This window comes from Acipenser ruthenus, chromosome 8 (assembly GCF_902713425.1).
Source record: "Acipenser ruthenus chromosome 8, fAciRut3.2 maternal haplotype, whole genome shotgun sequence".
NCBI lineage: Eukaryota > Metazoa > Chordata > Actinopteri > Acipenseriformes > Acipenseridae > Acipenser > Acipenser ruthenus.
Window position 1 is genome coordinate 29,811,695 of NC_081196.1, and position 14,212 is coordinate 29,825,906.

The following is a 14,212-nucleotide window of genomic DNA, read 5'->3' on the forward strand; positions in this document are numbered from 1 at the left end:
TAACAGAAGTAGATTGGAGTAAAATAGTGAAAACATCCACAGAAAAAGGTTTTAAAAATGTAGTACTAGAGGCGCAAAACAATTACATCCCAAAAGTAGACAAATCTAAATCTAGATCAATTTTAAAACATATTCAGCGAAAAAAGGCACTTTACAGAGCGTTTAAAGGGACCAAAAACAAAGTACACAGAAAGAGTACTTGGAACTGCAAACGCAAATAAAAAAGGAAGTTAGAAAGGCCAAGAGAGATAGAAATGAGCATTGCTAAGGGGGCTAAAACCAATTCCAAAAAGGTTTTACAAAGGAGGATACGGACATCATGCCCTACATGTCGACCTGTTCGTATCCAGTTTTAAATAACTTTAGCATAACAGAGGCAGAAGTGTTACTGGGACTAGGAGATGAGATCCTCCCAATAGTACTCAAAGAAATTAAAGAAGTTATTTACAAACTGCTAATCAAGATCATGCAACAGGCTCTTGACACGGGTTGTACTGACAGACTGGAGAATTGTAAACATAATACTGATCCACAAAAAGGGAGACAAAACCGAACCAGATAACTACAGACCAATAAGCCTGACTTCTATTATATGTAAACTTACGGAAACTACAATAGGATCCAAAATGGAAAATTACCTATATGGTAACAGTATCTTGGGAGACAGTCAGCATGGTTTTAGGAAAGGGAGATCGTGTCTAACTAACCTGCTTGACTTTTTTGAGGATACAACATCGACAATGGATAATTGCAAAGCCTATGACATGGTTTATTTAGATTTCCAGAAAGCTTTTTACAAAGTCCCGCATAAAAGATTAATCCTCAAACTGAACGCAGTAGGGATTCAAGGAACTGCATGCACATGGATTAGGGAGTGGTTAACATGTAGAAAACAGAAAGTACTGATTAGAGGAGAAACCTCAAAATGGAGCGAGGTAACCAGTGGTGTACCACAGGGATCAGTATTAGGTTCTCTGCTATTCCTAATCTACATTAATGATTTAGATTCTGGTATAGTAAGCAAACTTGTTAAATTTGCAAACGACACAAAAATAGGAGGGGTGGTAAACACTGTTGCAGCAGCAAAGTTCATTCAAAATGATCTAGACAGCATTCAGAACTGGGCAGACACATGGCAAATGACATTTAATAAAGTATAAAGTACTGCACGCAGGCAATAAAAATGTGCATTATAAATATCTGTGGCAAAGTGGTTGCTGATTATGTACAGGTGCAGAGGTGATGGATGTCCTGGGTGCGTGCTGTAGTGCTCGTGGTGGGTGATACAGTTTAAAGAGTGACATTGCAGTGCTTTTCCGGGTTCAGTGCTGGCTCTTAGCGACAGCTCCGGAACGTGTTAGCCGTCTATAAACACACAAGTAACAATTATAGACAAGACAAACAAAACAAACACTCACAATACTTTTAATACACAGTGCACGGATCCTTCCGGGTCTATTTCCAAACCAAAAGAGAAGAAAAAAAATTTCAATTCTCCGGCCCCTTTTATGTGATTATGCATGACCCCTTGGTAAACGATTTCAGCTGACTCTGTTGCCTGCAGCTGCTACCTCGTTTACCTTCCAGGTCAATACATTCCTGCAACGGAGTCTTGTCTTTTTCCAGGCTGACTGACTTCCCGACCCAGGGAATGAACTGTCAGGACAACCTGTCCAAAGCCTTTCCCTTTCAATACTTAGTACCCTCACAGGTCGAGAGGGAGATCTACAACCAGAACTCATTATATTTCCGTCACAATATCATATGGGAGATACTGAAATTGAAGAAGGGAACTATGAAAAAGACCTAGGAGTTTATGTTGACTCAGAAATGTCTTCACCTAGACAATGTGGGGAAGCTATAAAAAAGGCCAACAAGATACTCGGATATATTGTGAAAAGTGTTGAATTTAAATCAAGGGAAGTAATGTTAAAACTTTACAGTGCATTAGTAAGACCTCATCTAGAATATTGTATTCAGTTCAGAGTGCAAAGAAGAGTGACCAGAATTATCCGGGTTTTTGTCATATGCAGACTAAAAGAATTGAATCTATTCAGTCTTGAACAAAGAAGACTACGCGGTGATCTGATTCAAGCATTCCAAATTCTAAAAGGTATTGATAATGTCGACCCAGGGAACTTTTTTGACCTGAAAAAAGAAACAAGGACACAGGCACTTTTTTAGAATTGTGAAGGTCTGGAACCAACTCCCCAGTAAAGTTGTTGAAGCTGACACCTTGGGACCCTTCAAGAAGCTGCTTGATGAGATTCTGGGATCAATAAGCTACTAACAACCAAACGAGCAAGATGGGCCGAATGGCCTCCTCTCTTTTGCAAACTTTCTTATGTTCTTATGTTCTTATGTACCACTGTACTGCATCCCTATGTTAAAAAAGCAATAAAAAAACCTGTGTGGACTCCACTTGGAGAATTGCTGGGAACTAAGCTACTACATCCGTTTGCAAGAAATAGGCTTAGGGAGTCTCCTCATCGGAATAAAAACAGCACGCCATGAATTTCCCCTGGATTTGACTTTTGTTTAAACAACATTGGGTTCAATACACTCAGAATACATTGCATTTGTACAGTATAATAAGTAAAATAAATATGTAACTATAAACTATTAGAACTACTTAAAAAATTTTTTTCGTAATCGTGATTATTTGTAATCTGGATATGTGTAATCCAGCAGTTGACATTTTCCCGTAATTTTCCTTGGAGCTCCACTTCTTTTAAAGCGTTTCAGTTGAATTTGTTCAGTGGTACTTCTTGATTATTCCTCTGATTGCTCTTATTGTGGATTTTTTTTATTCCATATTTCTTTGACAGTGTTCTGTAGCCATTTCCTTTGTTGTAGTTTTCTGTGAATGCTTTTCTCAAATCAAACTCCTTTCTCTTGACCATCATCTGTTGTGTTGCCAAAACATTCTTCAACAGATGTCGGAAATAATTACCTAGTTTTCTGGGTAATGACTTTAGAATGCATCTTAGTTACTGTGTAATTGTTTTCATTCAATTAATATACATTTTAATTAGTTCAGTTACATTTGTACAGCCTTTTAATGTAAAGGTGCCAATACCTTTGTCATGAACAAACATTTGAAATTGCTTAAGTGCTTTTTTTTTTTTTTTTTATAAAGATTGTTTGTTAAACTACCAGAAATTGTGTATTTTGGTCTTTGTCATATTAATTAGTGGCTAATGTTCACTAAATGCTTGTTTTTAACACATTTTCTTTAATTATTCTTCTTTAATTAGGAGGCTGTGTGGTTGTGATAGGGTACACCTCGTCCCTGTATTAGTATTTGTATATTTCGTATTATTATTATTATATTTGTATTTGACGGTAGGAAAGCCGTGTTTTTTTTATTGTTCGTTTTGTTTATTAATTTAAAAAACCTGTGTGAATGTGGCTGGAGCCTCAATAAGGTAATTGTTTTATTGATAATTAATTAAGGCTCCAGCCACAGCTTAAAAGAACGAGCTCCAGGGTAATGGGGGGAGATTTTCCTTTGAGTTAGAGACGGGAGGACGGTTTAGAGCGAGATCATACATCCGAAGCAACTGCTACCGCTGTACCACTCTGTATTTGTTTCTTTATGTATTTTTGGCCATCGAGCCCTTTTGTTTGTTATAGAGTGTTTTGTTTATTGTTTGATTTATTATTAAAACCCGAGCGCAAACGCGTCTCGTTTCCCCTACCTACCTTTGCCTTTGTTTTTGTATTGCTTCTTCCTGGTCCGGGACGTCAGTACTGCAACCGCTCTGTCACATATGGTGGCAGCGGTGGGATAAACGCCTCCAGGAGCCGGACCAGGAATACAAAGGGCGTTTTTTTTATTTTTTTCGAAAATTGTTTTTTGTGGAAAAGTAAATAAATAAAAAAAAAAAAAAAAAAAAAAATGGAAGGCTGGAACTGGAGAGACGGCTGCAGTGAGCTGGAAGATCTCCTCGGCCGGTTGGAGGACCAAGGTTGGTGCCTTGCCTGCGGGGTGTATGGGCACACGGTGGCTGTCTGCCCCTTCCAGGAAGAGGAGGAGGAACCAGCCCAAAGGAGGAAGGTGAGCAGAAGGAGGCAGAGAGGGGGAAAAGTGAGGAGGAAGCAGAGGGAGCCAAGGTGGTGCACCATGTGCATAGCTTATGGGCATGAGGACGAGGACTGCCCAGAGCAGGAGCCAGGGGAGGAGGAGCCCGAACGTCCTGCGCCTGAGTGGGAGGAGCCCGAACGTCCTGCGCCTGAGTGGGAGGAGCCCGAACGTCCTGCGCCTGAGTGGGAGGAGCCCGAACGTCCTGCGCCTGAGTGGGAGGAGTCGGTGCGTCCATGGCCCAAGAGGGAGGAGTCGGTGCATCCACGGCCCAAAAGGGAGGAGTCGGTGCGTCCCACGGCCCAAAAGGGAGGAGTCGGTGCGTCCACGGCCCGAGAGGGAGGAGTCGGTGCGTCCACGGCCCGAGAGGGAGGAGTCGGTGCGTCCACGGCCCGAGAGGGAGGAGCCGGTGCGTCCTGTGTCCGGAGGGGAGGAGCTGAAGGCCCAAACCCCTATTTTTTTTGGGAGGGACGAGGGCGTGAAGCTCAGGCTCCACAGCAGCCGCTGTTTTTGCTGCTGAAGGGAGCCCAGCGGAGACGCCCGCCACCAGCCCTAACCCCGCTGTCGGAGGAGCCGGCAGCGCCACCAGCCCTAACCTCGCTGTCGGAGGAGCTGGCAGCGCCAACAGCTCTAACCCCGCTGGCGAAGGAGCCAGCAGTGCCACTGGAGGGAGATGAGCTGCTGTTCCCGCCGCCACCACCCGAGGGAGAGGAGCAGGAGCTGCCTCTGCCTCCACCACCACCACCACCTGAGGGAGAGGAGCAGGAGCTGCCTCTGCCTCCACCGCCACCACCCGAGGGAGAGGAGCAGGAGCTGCCTCTGCCTCCACCGCCACCACCCGAGGGAGAGGAGCAGGAGCTGCCTCTGCCTCCACCGCCACCACCCGAGGGAGAGGAGCAGGAGCTGCCTCTGCCTCCACCGCCACCACCCGAGGGAGAGGAGCAGGAGCTGCCTCTGCCTCCACCGCCACCACCCGAGGGAGAGGAGCAGGAGCTGCCTCTGCCTCCACCGCCACCACCCGAGGGAGAGGAGCAGGAACTGCCTCTGCCTCCACCGCCACCACCCGAGGGAGAGGAGCAGGAGCTGCCTCTGCCTCCACCGCCACCACCCGAGGGAGAGGAGCAGGAGCTGCCTCTGCCTCCACCGCCACCACCCGAGGGAGAGGAGCAGGAGCTGCCTCTGCCTCCACCGCCACCACCCGAGGGAGAGGAGCAGGAGCTGCCTCTGCCTCCACCGTCACCACCCGAGGGAGAGGAGCAGGAGCTGCCTCTGCCTCCACCGCCACCACCCGAGGGAGAGGAGCAGGAGCTGCCTCTGCCTCCACCGCCACCACCCGAGGGAGAGGAGCAGGAGCTGCCTCTGCCTCCACCGCCACCACCCGAGGGAGAGGAGCAGGAGCTGCCTCTGCCTCCACCGCCACCACCCGAGGGAGAGGAGCAGGAGCTGCCTCTGCCTCCACCGCCACCACCCGAGGGAGAGGAGCAGGAGCTGCCTCTGCCTCCACCGCCACCACCCGAGGGAGAGGAGCAGGAGCTGCCTCTGCCTCCACCGTCACCACCCGAGGGAGAGGAGCAGGAGCTGCCTCTGCCTCCACCGCCACCACCCGAGGGAGAGGAGCAGGAGCTGCCTCTGCCTCCACCGCCACCACCCGAGGGAGAGGAGCAGGAGCTGCCTCTGCCTCCCGAGGGTCCGCTGCTGCTGCCATCGCCTCCCGAGGGTCCGCTGCTGCTGCCGTCGCCTGGGGTCGCCAGGGATCCTGCTTCGCCTGGGGTCGCCAGGGATCCTGCTTCGCCTGGGGTCGCCAGGGATCCTGCTTCGCCTGGGGTCGTTGAGGGTCCTGCTTCGCCTGGGGTTGCTATACTGTGGCCGGAGCCCCACGGAGGGGAGCTGCCGGCCATGAAGAAGGGGGGGGAGGTCAGGAGACCAGTTCCCCTCGCAGCAGTTTCGCTGCCGGAGATCGGGTGGTCGGAGCCCCACGGAGGGGAAATGCCGGCCATGAAGAAGGGGGGGGAGGTCAGGAGACCAGCTTCCCCAGCCGCACGTTTGCGGCAGGATAGTGTGTGGCGGGAGCCCTGGAAGAGGGAGCTGCCTGCCACGAAGAGTTGGGGGGTGCCGGACCTCCCACCATGGCCACCCCCATGGACACTGTGCTTCCCCCTCTTCCGGGACGTTGAGACTGAGGGGGGAGGTGGCCATTGAGGCCATGTGTGCTACGCACAAGGGGGGGCTTGTGTGATAGGGTACACCTCGTCCCTGTATTAGTATTTGTATATTTCGTATTATTATTATTATATTTGTATTTGACGGTAGGAAAGCCGTGTTTTTTTTTATTGTTCGTTTTGTTAATTAATTTAAAAAACCTGTGTGAATGTGGCTGGAGCCTCAATAAGGTAATTGTTTTATTGATAATTAATTAAGGCTCCAGCCACAGCTTAAAAGAACGAGCTCCAGGGTAATGGGGGGAGATTTTCCTTTGAGTTAGAGACGGGAGGACGGTTTAGAGCGAGATCATACATCCGAAGCAACTGCTACCGCTGTACCACTCGGTATTTGTTTCTTTATGTATTTTTGGCCATCGAGCCCTTTTGTTTGTTATAGAGTGTTTTGTTTATTGTTTGATTTATTATTAAAACCCGAGCGCAAACGCGTCTCGTTTCCCCTACCTACCTTTGCCTTTGTTTTTGTATTGCTTCTTCCTGGTCCGGGACGTCAGTACTGCAACCGCTCTGTCACAGTGGTCCAGTGGTTAAAGAAAAGGGGCTTGTAACCAGGAGGTCCCCGGTTCAAATCCCACCTCAGCCACTGACTCATTGTGTGACCCTGAGCAAGTCACTTAACCTCCTTGTGCTCCGTCTTTCGGGTGAGACGTAATTGTAAGTGACTCTGCAGCTGATGCATAGTGCACACACCCTAGTCTCTGTAAGTTGCCTTGGATAAAGGCGTCTGCTAAATAAACAAAATAAATTATATTAAGTGTAGGATACCAATACTTTTGTATGTTACTTATAAGTTACATATAACATGTGAAATCATTTGATATTCAAAATATCAAAGACGAACCAAATGATAACCCAGATGTTTGTACTTGGTGTAACTTATTGAATCAACCTTGATAAATACTTTATAATTAAAACAAACACATTTTATTGACCTTTCCTCACTTTCGTAAAGATAGAAATGGTACAGTCTGCCTGCTATACTTGCATACAGTTTTTAGGAACAGATATTTATGAGCCTGACCTCAGCCTGTGTGCCAAGTGAAAGTCAGTAACATGCTCAAGGTTGTTATTACAGCGTATAAAGTAAAATATAATTCATAGGGCACCCTCCTGGTCCTTTTATATCACACAGAAGAACAGTTTTGGTGGGCCTGAACCTTACACCTTTCATCACCAGTGATATTATAAATCAAACCAATCAGCTTCTACTTAAATGCTTTTCTTTACTGTAATGGCAAATGGGAAGGACTCATTTTATAAAATCTCCCAACATCCAGTTTTATGGTAGACTTCTTGTCATCAAGCTGGCTACGTGGTTCACTTTAATATTTGTACCTTCAGTTTCTATTAAGAACTGGGGGATGATTTATAGTGGAAGGAATCAGAGAGAGCAAGAGAGAGGGAAAGAGGGGACCAGTCATGCCAAAATGAGCCACATCGCTCATGTTGTTTTCTTTAACATTAATCCCATTTTCTGCTGCCAATTACACTGGATCTCATCCAGAGAAAACGTGCTTCTTAGAGATGTGTGTTGTGTGCATGCTCCAGCATAAATCCAGGTCAAGTATCAGGCCTGATGTGCTTCCTCCTTCGTGAGATTGTATAACAGTTCTTGTTGACGACAAAGAACAAATCATTTGAACTAATTTAGGCCATGGTTAGGCTCTGCATTAATGGACAGCAGAGAGGATGTTTAGTACTTAATGTCTACTAAAGTTCGCACTTCATTAATTTAAATCTAACTGAAGTTTAAACTAATACTTGTCAGTTGCACAATGAAAAATACTTCCACAGTACAGGATGGTATTGTTGTTGTAGTAAACAATATATTTATGGCAGCGTTCTGAACATTTTATTTCTGTAACATATCATTTTTGACACATTGACTACTGTTCATAAACATTATTGAGTGTTAGGATTCTGTTAATAGTATAATGCTTTTAAGATGACTTAGGAACCTAATTATAAAAGTTATTGAAGATGGTGTCCATGTTTGTATATGTTTGTATATGAAAACTGTGTTTTATTTGACCTAAAGTATCAAACACAGTTTTCACATAGTTCTCTGGCGTGTGGGTGTCATACTAATTAAGAATTATGGTATGACAGGGTATTGTGATAAGCTGAAATATCACAACGGCTGTGGGCGTTATGAGGCAAGACGTCGTAGGCAGAGTGCCTCTAACCCCACACCATTGTGATATTTCAGCATAGCACAACACCCTGGAGTGCCATAATTCAATTATAAAATGACATTTATCATTGTTACTTACTAACACACTAATTAGGCATTTATACTCTTGATAATGATTTTCATTGATGTGTCCTTCCACTGTTTTAAAAAAAATGTTCAGGTGAGTGCTGTGTGTGTGTGTGTGTGTGTGTGTGTGTGTGTGTGTGTGCGTGCGTGCGTGCGTGTGTGTGTGTGTGTGTGTGCATGTGTGTGTGTGTGTGTGAGAGATAGAGGTACTTTATTATTTATTATTTTACACAAATAGTAATAATAACTATTAATGCCATGTGCATTTTTAAATTAAATTTTTATTTTACAGGAGAATATTGGGTTAACATTAAGAACAGTTGCTACAAAAGCAATTGCTTTAATGGTGCTGAAAGTGGACGATGATGATGTTTGTGTAGAGGGTCATTTCTAGTGTGGAATTGGGATGGTTCATGGATATGGGACCATGTGTTTCTTTCTTCATGGCTTGCTTGCCAGTAGCTTCTGATGAGTGCTTTATTTTTTGTGACCCATTATGGACATCATTTACCATGTTTCAAGTCCAGTTTGAACAGCAGTAGATCGGATTGGATGGTTTGTATATCTGCTGCTTTGCTCGTTTTGACATCATTGAACCAATGTAATTTATACCCATTTGCTCAGTGAGTAGATGATGTTGTGGGATGCACCGAGGATGTAAATAAAAAGCAGGTGGGTTTTCAGGCATTTTTGATATATGTATTTGTGTAGTGAAAGTACAGGTTACACTGCAATATTAAAGTCCATGTACACCATTCCCTGATTTCTTTCTTTGTTGCAGGGTGGGAGTTATGATTTTTTTTTTTCGTTGAATGGTAATGTTGAATATAATTCACATTAAAGAAATGGACACAAACAATAATTAAACATCATAGAAATATTAAATGAGGATTGTTTTTTTTAACAGTCTCGTGTTTTATGGATGTCAGTCTGTTTTTTATTTGACCAACTATCGCCAAAGGGTTTGACATCGTTTACAGTGTTCACCAATCATGTGCAGCATTTTTGTGCTTTACATGAGTTTATCAGAGAATAAAAGCACTTAAACATCACTCCTGAATCCGAGATCATGGAATATGCTGCTTTGGAAACTCCACTGATAATACAAAAGAAATACCATTCAATAGCAGGCATGAAAACAAAACAAAAAACTGTGCTGCTACATCCCGAACACGGTCAGATACAAAGCTCTGCCACTGTTTATCTTTATTTTCATATCCATATTCAAAATACAATCATTCTTCCTGCTGTTTTGCAAACCCTAACCTCTAGTGATAGCTTTATCCACAATTGCTTAATTAAACTGTTTCTCAAGAGTTCTTATTTATGATGACTTTTAAATTTAAAATGGGACATCGTTTTTTTTGGAAGGAAGTTCTAGTCCAAGACATTGTATGTATAGTTTCTGCCAGGCCCACTGCAATAGTTTTCAATACAGAAACCTAAAATGGAAAGCAGAACAGAGGGCTAGATTCTCAGAGCTATTTACTCCAATCTTTCATCAGCACATTTCAGAAAGGAGAAACGCACCCAATAAAGTTAACAAACCAGAAATAAACTACTCAGACTTTTAATTCAGAGACTTGAATAAAGTATAAAGTTGTTCTTATTCTTTTTAGATGTTTAATTTGTGTTTTTTACATTCAGAATCTTTTTTTTTTTTGCAAATGACGATTTGGAGTAAATAGTCTAATTTGTTTACAGAGAGAATCTTGCCTAAACATCTTTAGTCAGGTTACAGTAAGACAAAAAAATGTATGGGCCTTATGTTGCTAAAGTCAGTTTTTCAATTAACTTAGCGATCTCCTGCTGAGTGGTGATTCCTGAAGGCCAGTGTTTTAGTGTGCACAAACAAGGACTGGAGCCAGGGTGATGTGCAGTTGGGTAAGTTTCTCATCAGTGCAACAGTAATCTCTTAACACACACACTGTAATTCCTCTTTCCTAGAGTAATTGCTCACTTCCTTATTGGCAATTTTGCAAAGCAGCAGGATAGCAGTAAACCCATTTTGGCAGGCAGAAGAATCATTCTGAAGACATGAAAGGCTGCCACTAGTTTTGCCCCTGATGATTTTTGAGCAATCCTCTGCAGTGTTGAGTAGTGGTTAGGGCTCTGGACTCTTGACCGGAGGGTCGTGGGTTCAAACGCCGATGGAGTACACTGCTGCTGTACCCTTGAGCAAGGTACTTTACCTAGATTGCTCCAGTAAAAACCCAACTGTATAAATGGGTAATTGTATGTAAAAAAGAATGTGATATCTGTATAATGTTAAATAATGTGATATCTTATAACAATTGTAAGTCGCCCTGGATAAGGGTGTCTGCTAAGAAATAAATAATAATAATAATAATAATCTAAGATGGCACTGGTTTACGCTCCTCTGTAAATAAAGGTGCAAGATAAGGGGGATCATATAACAGTTGTAAAGCAGCACACTTCTTATTAGAGCCCCCTGGAAACTGACATGCTTCTACAGTCTTGACCTTTGCAGATTAAACACGGAACAGATTCGAAACCCCTTTTTTTAAATATAAATATATACTTATTATGCTACAGACATTTACACTGAGCTGATTATTAGGTCAGCTTTTCTTTCTTTTGTTGTCTCTGCTTTTGCTATTTTAATCACTTCTGTACAGTTGATTAACCTGTAGCTCCTTTAATGTTCCAGGGGTTAGCTTGTCAATTAATCTGTCATTTTTAAAGTCGACAGTGTATATAGAGCTCTGGTATATGGTTTATGACATACCGTTAATAAATATAAATAATGATCTTTTTTAGCTGAATTGTTTTATTGCAAGCAGGTGTTCTGAACTCTTGATTATTTTATATTTATAAGTATCCTGCGAGGGGAGTTTTTATGTATTTCTCAACCCATTGCTACTGCACTTCAACTGCTAATGTATCATATTTTGTATTTTTATCAAAATTCCTCCGGCAAAACAGTGCCCTTCATTTTGACCTGTGACCTCAGATGCCTGCCGCATTGGGTTTTTTTGGTTTCCCGATGAAAAACACCTAATGCTTTCAGACATTGGCTTCATACTTGGTACAGTCGTGTGTTCTGTGTTTCTCTAAGTCACGTTTGATTTTATGCTTGTTATACATTATGTTTTCATAGTCTAAATTGTTTGTCTATTTCTGGTTATACAATGAGGTGAACCATTCCCAGACGATTGTCTTCCCTAACCCTGGGCAAGTGCAAAGCCAAGATCTGCAAAAATGCAAATGGGATTTGAACTATGCTTTCATGACTTAATCTGAAATTCACAGTTCTGCAAAAGGTGCAATGGTAGAACTGTGATTAAATTAACAAATGAGCTCTATTCTGAACTACATAAACCTACCAGTATTTTTTTGTGATATATTGTTGGCCATGAGTAACCGGTACTGGATCATGCAGTAGGAGTCAGAGAGAGGTGATTGGCAGTGATGCTAAGTGTTAAAGTCATGTGCGGGTATCATACCTTTTATAGGTATGTTGTTGTTATGCTTTGGTACATGTATTGTATTGTATTGTAATGTTTATTGAAGTCTAAATCAACATTTTTTGTTTATAGCCCCCTCCACTGGCTGCTTCACTGGTTAAACCACGTAGGTTCCTATAACCTGTTACATAGAATGAGATATACTGTATAATTGCTCAAATACCGCATGGGCTTAAACTTGCATATATACTGTTTTCTGTGCAGATGTCTTTGTTTTTTTATATTGGCCCATAACTGACATAATACTGACAATGATACATATTAATGGCATGGACTGCAAGATAATTTGCATTTCCACATTATGGTATTTAAGTTCCTCTCCTCGCCTTGTGGGCTGTCTTTATAATGTATCTCGCAGGATTCATTTACAGGGGAAAGGCTTCTTGTGATTGAGTACAGAGAACGCATCATTCCAGTTACCTCAAAATAACTCAATGCCACCTTAACAGGGCGAGCAGCCCTGTATATTGTTTGTTTATTTTATTTTAGAACGAGGGTTCCCCCTCCGCCCCTGTGTTATTTTGTATTTGTTTATTTTGATGAATTATTATATTTATGTCGGCGAGCGCCGTATGTGTTATTGTTTTGTATTTTGACGGCATAGCCGTTTTGTGTTATTATTTAGTAGCATGGATGGGAAGCCCCATCCACACAGTATTTAAAAACTCGTGCAGAAGTTGGCCATCTCCCGAATTAAGTGATTTAATTTGGTGCTAATCGGGAGATGGTCACCTGTTATAAAAAGCCTGCAGCTCTCTAGCTCGTGGTGGGAGTTCAGAGGAGGAACGAGAGAGCAGAGAGACGGCAAGCAAAAACGAAAACGAAACTTGATAAAAGTAACATAGGAACAGTGAAGGCAATCTGCCCAGCCTGACCTTTGTTTATGTATTTTTGTGTTCGTGATTTTGTTTTATTGAAACCTTTTATTTTCGCTCTTTGAGCAAAGTGTTTTCTGTTTAAATATTTTATTTATTTTTGTTTGTTAATAAAAACGGCAAACGCCATTTGAACTGCAGTACTTGCCCTGGTGTCAGTTTTTGTTCCTGCTTCTGCCGTGACGTCACCACTCAGCCATTCCTGTCACAGCCACTTTAAAAGAATAATGGTTACTCAACCTTATACCCTTCAGCTTTAAACAAGGCAGTTTGATCATGCCATGTGTGGCTGGAGATTAATAAGAGAGTGAAGTACACTACCTTTCTGACTAAACAGCAAGGCAGAATGCAATGGTAACCAGTTTACCAGCTTTAGGGGGCGGTATGCAATATATATAAAGCTCACAAGTGGAGCATTACCCTTGTTGTGTTGACGGTTTTCTAAATGTGTGAACACTGTGCAAAACATGTTACCCTTCTTAAGCCTGAGGCTGCTGGTTTTATTTAATTTGCAGAATCCCATCAGGTTTTAAAGCTAGTGGTATGTGGGGGATTACAGTAGTAGATCAAACAGATACATAACTGATTTAAACAGAAAGGGTGGCACATCTTAAAGCAGAGGTGTACAATTCAACATCATTGATATTTCAGGATTTCTATTAGAAGCCTGCCAGCTTGTAGATACATAGACATTACATAGGACAGGTTTGCCTAGTGGCTACTTTGCATAAACTATGGTGTTATGAGTGAGCTCATCAATTGGTGCATGCTTGCAAAATGTTTCATGGCAGTCTGGTCTCAACTTGATGTTTAAGCTTCCCCAGCATGTGTTGTACTATATATAGTCACCTCTTTGAATGATTTATCCTATTACTTTAAAAGTGTAGAAACAGTGAGGTTACAACATAGAACAATAAAGTTATACATAATATAGTACACTTATCAAATGAGACATTCCTCTTGTAGGATATCAATACAATGTCCAAAGAGCAGTGCAATTGTCAAACAATTTGACCTTAAATGTGTTCATATCATATGTGTCCCACAGAGAAGGACACACATACACAAAAGGAATACAACATAGTAATGTCATAAAGCAAGAAACAACGCAGAATAATTGTACTGGACCTACCAAGTTGTTTAATGTTAGTTTTATAATATAGATTTTTTTCTGAAAAAAATGGGGGCCACGTTTGCACAAATCTTCTAAATCTCCCTTTAAGGAGAGGTTCAATATCTGCATAAGAATACTAAAAGGGAATCGCAAAATCTGTTTGCACATTTTT

The 14,212-nt window shown here is 42.4% G+C and overlaps 1 protein-coding gene across 3 annotated transcripts in view; it reads left to right on the plus strand.

The window, feature by feature from the left end:
* The window catches only part of LOC117406694 (AF4/FMR2 family member 3-like), a 266,153-nt gene that overhangs the window by 123,020 nt on the left and 128,921 nt on the right, over nt 1-14,212 (plus strand). The gene's annotated exons all lie outside the window — the stretch shown is intronic.